This window comes from Asparagus officinalis, chromosome 5 (assembly GCF_001876935.1).
Source record: "Asparagus officinalis chromosome 5, Aspof.V1, whole genome shotgun sequence".
NCBI lineage: Eukaryota > Viridiplantae > Streptophyta > Magnoliopsida > Asparagales > Asparagaceae > Asparagus > Asparagus officinalis.
The window spans coordinates 57,567,089-57,575,616 of NC_033798.1; the positions used below are offsets into that span (position 1 = coordinate 57,567,089).

General features: G+C 48.7%; 1 long non-coding RNA gene across 1 annotated transcript; it reads right to left on the reverse strand.

The window, feature by feature from the left end:
• On the reverse strand, nucleotides 3,385–3,812 carry LOC109843273. Its single transcript, XR_002247616.1, has 4 exons — nucleotides 3,774–3,812; nucleotides 3,635–3,706; nucleotides 3,491–3,562; nucleotides 3,385–3,421 (listed from the first exon to the last, which is right to left on the reverse strand). It is a non-coding gene; the product is annotated as an uncharacterized LOC109843273 (long non-coding RNA).

Consider the following 8,528-nt stretch of genomic DNA (forward strand, 5'->3'; position numbering starts at 1 on the left):
AAGATAGAATATAAAATTCTTCCTCTTTAGCACCGGGAGATAGAATATAAAATTCTTCCTCTCCTCGGACCTTTCCGATGCTCGGAGTGGCGACCCCACTCCCAGTTCATCATTCCGGGTGCTCGGAGTGGAGATCCCATTCCCAGTTCATCCTTCCAGATACTGGGGGTGGAGAATCCCACCTCGAGTTTCTTTTCCAGCTGAAGATAGAATATAAAATTCTTCCTCTTTAGCACCGGGAGATAGAATATAAAATTCTTCCTCTCCTCGGACCTTTCCGATGCTCGGAGTGGCGACCCCACTCCCAGTTCATCATTCCGGGTGCTCGGAGTGGAGATCCCATTCCCAGTTCATCCTTCCAGATACTGGGGGTGGAGAATCCCACCTCGAGTTTCTTTTCCAGCTGAAGATAGAATATAAAATTCTTCCTCTTTAGCACCGGGAGATAGAATATAAAATTCTTCCTCTCCTCGGACCTTTCCGATGCTCGGAGTGGCGACCCCACTCCCAGTTCATCATTCCGGGTGCTCGGAGTGGAGATCCCATTCCCAGTTCATCCTTCCAGATACTGGGGGTGGAGAATCCCACCTCGAGTTTCTTTTCCAGCTGAAGATAGAATATAAAATTCTTCCTCTTTAGCACCGGGAGATAGAATATAAAATTCTTCCTCTCCTCGGACCTTTCCGATGCTCGGAGTGGCGACCCCACTCCCAGTTCATCATTCCGGGTGCTCGGAGTGGAGATCCCATTCCCAGTTCATCCTTCCAGATACTGGGGGTGGAGAATCCCACCTCGAGTTTCTTTTCCAGCTGAAGATAGAATATAAAATTCTTCCTCTTTAGCACCGGGAGATAGAATATAAAATTCTTCCTCTCCTCGGACCTTTCCGATGCTCGGAGTGGCGACCCCACTCCCAGTTCATCATTCCGGGTGCTCGGAGTGGAGATCCCATTCCCAGTTCATCCTTCCAGATACTGGGGGTGGAGAATCCCACCTCGAGTTTCTTTTCCAGCTGAAGATAGAATATAAAATTCTTCCTCTTTAGCACCGGGAGATAGAATATAAAATTCTTCCTCTCCTCGGACCTTTCCGATGCTCGGAGTGGAGATCCCACTCCCAGTTCATCCTTCCAGATACTGGGGGTGGAGAATCCCACCTCGAGTTTCTTTTCCAGCTGAAGATAGAATATAAAATTCTTCCTCTTTAGCACCGGGAGATAGAATATAAAATTCTTCCTCTCCTCGGACCTTTCCGATGCTCGGAGTGGCGACCCCACTCCCAGTTCATCATTCCGGGTGCTCGGAGTGGAGATCCCATTCCCAGTTCATCCTTCCAGATACTGGGGGTGGAGAATCCCACCTCGAGTTTCTTTTCCAGCTGAAGATAGAATATAAAATTCTTCCTCTTTAGCACCGGGAGATAGAATATAAAATTCTTCCTCTCCTCGGACCTTTCCGATGCTCGGAGTGGAGATCCCACTCCCAGTTCATCATTCCGGATGCTCGGAGTGGAGATCCCGCTCCCAGTTCATCCTTCCGGATTCTGGGGGTGGATATCCCACCTCGAGTTTCCTTTCCAGCTGTAGATAGAATATAAAATTCTTCCTCTTCAGCATCGGGAGATAGAATATAAAATTCTTCCTCTCCTATTTTGACACAACTTTCAACTTCCAATCCGCGCACTTGGTGCATGGGGAATTTTATCCCGAATCCTAAGTAGGGATAAGTCAACACCTAACACGTGTTGCCGGGTAGCCTATTCCCGTAACAAGGGCAAAGTCTACGTATTCAAAGTCGTAGCATTAAGTCTAAGGGAGTTCATTCCTTTAGCACAACGTTACATGCGGAACGGATTTCGACAATCCGCATGCTAGCCCGATTCAAACGGTAATCGGTAAAGGCATATCAAACCCGTTGAAGGCTGGGGGTTTGCCAAAAACCCCAAAGTCAATGCCTAACACGCGTTGCCGGGTAGTCTATTCCCGTAAGAAAGACGAAGTCTATGTATTCAAAGTCATAGCATCAAATCTAAGAAAAGCAATTTTCTTAGCACAACGTTACATGTGGGACGGATCTAGACAATCCACATGCTAGCCCGATTCAAACGGTGATCGGTAAAGGCATATCAAACCCGTTGATGGCTGGGGGTTTGCCAAAAATCCCATAAAATCTGTCATTCAGAAGAAATGCAGACAAATCACAAGAAAGAAGCAAATGTGGAGTTTCTATTAATAGGTCAAGTCAAAAGCATACAACAAAGAGCTCATTAGCCCGAAGGCAACTGACGGCTAAGAATATGAGACTTTAAGCTAAAAAGTCTATCTGCATAACTCTGCTCAAGTCCCGCCTGCAGATCTGCTCGGGCAGATTCCTCAGAACAGCTCAAGATCTCCGCAGCTTCACTCTTCAACTTCATCAATCCCTCCTGAGTGGATCCGAACTCCTCGAGTACCTGGTCACGGGAACGCTCTAGTCCGATCAAGTCATCTGCGATAAGAACGGCGGATTCCTCGGCACGCTTCAAGGCCTCCTTCAACCTAGTCGCTTCCTCGCGATTCGAGTCCAAGGAACGGAGTAACTCAGCTTTCTCCCTATCCATCCTCGCCATGTTAGCCATTAGATGCGCAAGGGAGCTCTCGCGTGACTGAAGCTCACGCCCGACGGAAGATCTCAGTTCACGCCACTGCTCCATCCTATGCTCTAACTCAGAGGATACGAAAGAAGAAGCCCCGGTAACCTCCAGTTCCTTCAACTCTCGTATCTCTGACTCCAGGGCAGCGAAATCAGCAGTGAAGGAATCAGCCAGTTCCGGGTATCCTTCTTCCCTCATCATCGTCATGTGGCGAGAGAAGGAACGCCGGAACTGATCGAAGCCGCCTCCTCGGTGGAGAAGCTTCTCGATCAAGCCATTATACCAGGCGGTGAAGAAGCTGAGGTCCGTACGGAAAGCCTCTCCGTCAGGATCAGTATCGGCCAAAAGGCTACGGACACGCTCGTGCAAAGAAGATCGAGATCCTACAAGCAACAACTTGGAAGCTCAGTGAACTATCGAATATGGAAAGGAAAGTCAAAAGGCAGGTTCCGAACATACCGACGCCAACGGATGTCCCATCGGGTTGAGAGCCGACAGGCTCCGGGACAGCAGCAGAAGAGGGTACGTCAGCCCCTGCAGACAGATTGCTCGCACCACTCGGCAGAGACGGGGAGGCACCACTGCTATGAGGACTTTCAACCCCGGGGACTGTAGCAGTATCAGGCTGAACGCCTGGTCCTACAGTGACATTCCTATGTTAACCAAATGGAAATTTGGACAAGTAAGGAGAATCGGGATAAGGAGGTCGTATACATACCTGCAATCCCCATGTCCTCAGATGCAGCCGGAATGCCAAGAGTCATAAGAGTATCGGCCCAAGCTGCTGGTCCTATGATGACACTCTCTTATTAGTCAAAATGAAAATTTAGACGAATAAGAAGAATTGGGATCTGCATACCTGTAGATCCATTATCCGCGGGCATTTGAGGGATGTCAGGAGTCATATGAGAATCAGTCCTAGCGGCTGGTCCTATGATTGCACTCATTAGTCAAAAGACAGATAAACATAGGAAAGTACAATATCCCTGAATCGTATACATACCTGCAAGCCCGTCGCTCTGAGGCAAACTGGATATGCCAGGGATAGATACCGGGCTAACTCCAATGGTAGACGCTGCGATAATCAATCATTCATTAGTCATATGAAATATCGGGCAAGAGGGAGAAAATCAGATATATACCGGTAGATGAATCGTTCCCGAAGAATGGTCTCTCGGTCCCTCTGGAAGTCTGCTCAGCCAGCATGTCAGCTAATAAGCCGGCATCCGGCTTCGAGAAGCTTGGCCCCTCCATCGCAACATCTGCAGGGTAACCCAAATGTTGAAGGATGAGGAAAGCTCAAACGAGAAATCTTCCTTCACCTTACATAAGGAAAATGACATTGGATGCGGATATACCTGAATAAGGGATTGTGGGCTCAACATTATTTATCTGCTCAAGATCGATGTTAAGGTCGATGCCCAAAGACCCATCGTGAAAAGCGTCGCACATTTGTTGCACAAAGCAATCCATGTTGTCAACACCAGGGGACGCCGAACCCGGTGGGAGTTCGCCCTCTTCGAAGAAACCTGGAGCACAAAACATGGTCACAAATCCCCAAAAGGTAAACAACCTTGAAGCAAGAGCAATTGAATGTTACCTCCCCCTCCATCGGCGGTGCTCCCTAAGTCCACTCCATAGGGACGCTGACCGTCATGGGGCTTATGGGCGGTCTTCTTCCTCTTCAGGGCACCAACCCTCCGAGGGCCAACGGGTCAAACATGCGTAGGCCTATCACACGTTTCAACGTGTGTAGGAGCTGGTGGCTCATGATCATCGGCTGTCCTACCTAAAGTGACAATAGCCATTTCAATGAAAAAGAGCTGTCATTTATGGAAAAGGAAAATCAAAGAGGGAGGACAAACCGGTATCGAGTCCTTCTCGGTCGGTATCTGCATCCACATACTCTTCCTCAGAGGTCTCATCATCTTCACCCGTAGGGAGGAGCTCTTCTTCGTCTGAAAGAAGAGATTTGACATGCCCTTTTCTCCGCTTCTGAGCAAGCTCAGCCCTGCGACCAGCCATCATAGCAGTTCGGACCGCATACTCGGACTGTAACTCTGAGAGGCTCCTCACATTGATGGACTCATAGGCAGAAAGGAACCACTTGCAGCTGAGGAAAGTGATCAGTGGCTTACGCCTATGCGAAGGAAGAGCAAAATGGGCTCCGGTACAGCCCACCATCGTCCATAGCCACGCTCGTACGCCATCAATCAATCCTCCCTCAACCCGCAGGCCGCGGCTCGGATTCCCGACATACAGTACAGTTGGTCATAGCCGAATTGTCGAGCAAAGCGGCAAGGGAGATAAGGCTCTATGTGGCACTGATTCTTTACCCGAAGGACGAGATATCCTACACGGATGTTCACTAACCACTGGAAGCAACCAACGTCAAGAACGGTCCGGTCACTTCTAGGTTTCTCCTCATCAATCAGCACGTCGCCATAGCGACCTGAAAAGTGAGGAAAACACTTAAAGAACTCCCAACTCTTGCGGACCCGGAGCTCTCGTTGAACATCACTGAATTTGCTCCCAAGCCATCTGCTCTGCTCCAACAATTGCAGGAAGGGGACGGGGATGTCAACAACGTTGGGTGCCGACATCAAGTCGGGACGGTGAAGAACGAGCCACGCCATCAAATATGCGTAAGGGAGCTCAACCTTTGGGCAAACCAGCTCAGCTGATGGTTCAGAACCCATATGTGTAAAACTGCTAACCAGACCCCTGAGCCCGCAATGGATACTAGCAACCATTGCTGGGAGCAGGGAAAGCTCTCTCCCATAAGCCAGCTGAACTGCAGGGAAGAGCACCTCGATGGGTAGAGCGTCAGAAGGTTGGTGCGGGACGACGCATTTCTTCAACCAAAGGGCAAGGTAGCCTGCTAATAGCGCCCGGGACCCTATAGACCTCTGTGCGCGGCGGAGAAAAGAGCGAAACTTTGTCCCCGCGGGAAAAGCCCCCTCAGCACTGCCGATAGTGTAGGAACGAACCTCAGCCTTTTCCAACAACTCATTAACGGCGGAAGGGGTCAACACGTCTAATTCATGAATGGGCGCACTGGAATCACCTTCCAAGTTCTGGAACAAGTAGCTGGCAAACTGCTTCAAGCTGATCTGCCTCTTCCTTCTCGCTTGGGGAGAAGTTTGGATCAAGGAAGTGTAGTAGTGGCAAGTAAGATCCCAGAGTGTGTCATACATGTCCGGAGTATCTTTCTTCATACACTCCAGCTGCTGGTTCGTAGGGAAGTACTCCTGATACGGACAGTCCCCCATCGGAAGACCCGAAACATAATGCATCTCGTGCAAGGCCAACCCTAGCTCACCTCCGCTGGTCAGGAAGGTGTTGCTATCGGGCACATAAGTCTCCAGCAAAGCCAAGAAATGGCGACAGCTGACTGGGATGCCGTACATAGTAGCTCGTATGGGTGCATACAACCCACTGCTCTTCAGATCCCTCTCCCAGCGCGCCAAGACGAAACCAGTCATGCGCGCCCACCACCCTTTGGCTAGGGAGGAAGCCCAGCCATAACATCTGTACTCCGATGGGGGTAACTGTCTCCCAAGAAGAGCCAGACGGTTGCTCACAGTCGGAGCAGCAGCTGACACCTCGCCTGGGGGTGCAGTATCAAGACCCATGATCCCGGGTCGTAGACCACGCACGTCATGATACCCCTCAGAGCCAGGAGTCTTATGGTGAGTAGCATATCCGCATTGAACCCGATCAGCATCTTCAGTAAGATGCCAAGACATCTGCCGGTCCACGGCTTGCCCCTTCAAATGACTGAAAGAATAGTGGCGTGGAATCGAAGGGATGTACAAACAGGCTCCACCGTCAAGAGTTAACCAATGCTCCTCACAAAGAGTCAGCGTGGCAGGATCCCTGACATGATCTCCAAATAGAAAACCCGGCTTCTTTAGAACCTGAGTGGAAGTAGAATCAGGGGTGAAGGAGGCATCTGTGATAAGTTGGCGCAAGCAATGGCGCCCTCCTTCCTGTATCGAACGGCAAGAGTCATTTGGACGATCCCCGTCGAACCGAGGAAGTGGGCCAACAGCCTGCCTAAGAGTAGCGGAAGAGAAAACCTCCCGACTACATCCGGTGTTGGCGTGAGGAGGAAGGCTACCCGCGGGAAATTCCACTGCAATAAAGCACAAGGGCGGAATCAGAAAATCCATCTCGTAAGAAGAATGATAGACTCATCCACGGAATAATTGGAGAGACGATTTTGAGTGACCTACACCAGAAGGACGGCATGCGTCATCACGTGAATAACGTGGTAACGTACACCGACCTATAAGGTGTAGGACAACACAAAATCGCCCCAATATATCCGAAGACTTGAATTGGCTAAGCAAAACAAGTCTGAAACCTTACCCTCCGCGAGAGAGGTATCGGTTCTTCCTTCATGACCCGCAAAGAGGTCAATCAGGGATGTAAGACAAAATCTCTGCATAAATTCTCACCCCCGAAAAATGAAGCCGCGGGAGAGGATGTCGTGGGGACCTCCTCCTCACTATGCTGTGAACGAGAACGGCTCCTCCGGGGACGAGATCGACGCGGAGACATTGCAAATCTGCAACGAAAAGCAGCAAGTCAGGTACAATCTAAAACATGAATATACGAAATTTAAAAGGGAAATTAAGAACTTTAATTAAAATCCTATACACAAATAGGATTTCATAATTGAAGTCTAATTAAACCTACAAATTTCGTGCACGATGATTGTCATCTTTCACGGTGAATTTTGGTGAAATACCCAAAATACCCTTTGTGTTCAAGGCCAAAATCTAGGTCAAGGACACGCGTGACCCGGGTCATGATCGTCACATTCGATCATATAACACCCCGGTACCCCACAATTTTGGTTAAAGTTTGCAAATGAGCCCTTTTGCAGAATTTAGCCAATTTTGCATAAAAGCCCCTCTACAAAATCTTGGTTTGGGCTCCACATGCCTTATCAAAATTTTGATCATGAGTTCGTGGTCAAAACTCATTGGATTTCAGCCATAAGTTCACTGCCTTTTGCAAATGGATTTCAGCCATAAGTTCACTACCTTTTGCAAATAAGCCCCTCTAAGACATTTATGGGCTGTTTTGCAAATAAATCCCTCCAACAACTTTTGGTCCTTTTGCATAAAAACCCCTCAAGATTTCGGCCATAATGCAATTTTGCATAAAAGCCCCTCAAAAGATTTCGGCCATAGTGTAACTTTGCAAATAAACCCTCCAAAATTTCGGCCACCTTGCCTCTTTTGCACAAAACCCCCCAAAATATGGTGCATACACAATCCCTTGCCTACTACAAGCCTAAAGAAAATGAGAAGATTGTGAAGGGGAACTTACCCAAATCAAGAGGTTTGAAAACCCTAATTCCAAGAGGCCAAGATTCGAGCTTGGGGATGTAGGAAGAAACCCTAATTGGAGGAGGCAAGTTTCGGCCAATAGGTGCCCACAAAAAAACCCGAACTTTTCTTGGGGTGTGGAGCTCTTGAAAGAAAAAAAATGGTGGAGGGATAGAGGTAGAAGAAAGAATTTGAGAGGGAAAAGAAAATGAATTCTCTTTTGAAAAGAGGGGGGAAAACAAAAGGGGAAACAAGTTTAAAATAAGAGGGAAAGTAAAAGAGGGGGAAAACCAAAATAGAAAAAGACAAAACCCAAAAAAGAGGGGGGGGGGGACCGTGAGCCAAAGACACCCCTAGGGGTGTCTCGGCAAAACCGAGACACCCCAAGGGTGTCTCGGCTTTGCCGAGACACCGACCCCCGAACCTTTTGTTTGGACCTAAATTGTTTTCTGAACCCCAAATCACGCCAATTCTTCGCCAATCGTTGAATATTGATGAACTCCAAAAGTCAACCTTTGACGAATCAAAACCCTAGGGTAGACGCCGGTCAACGCG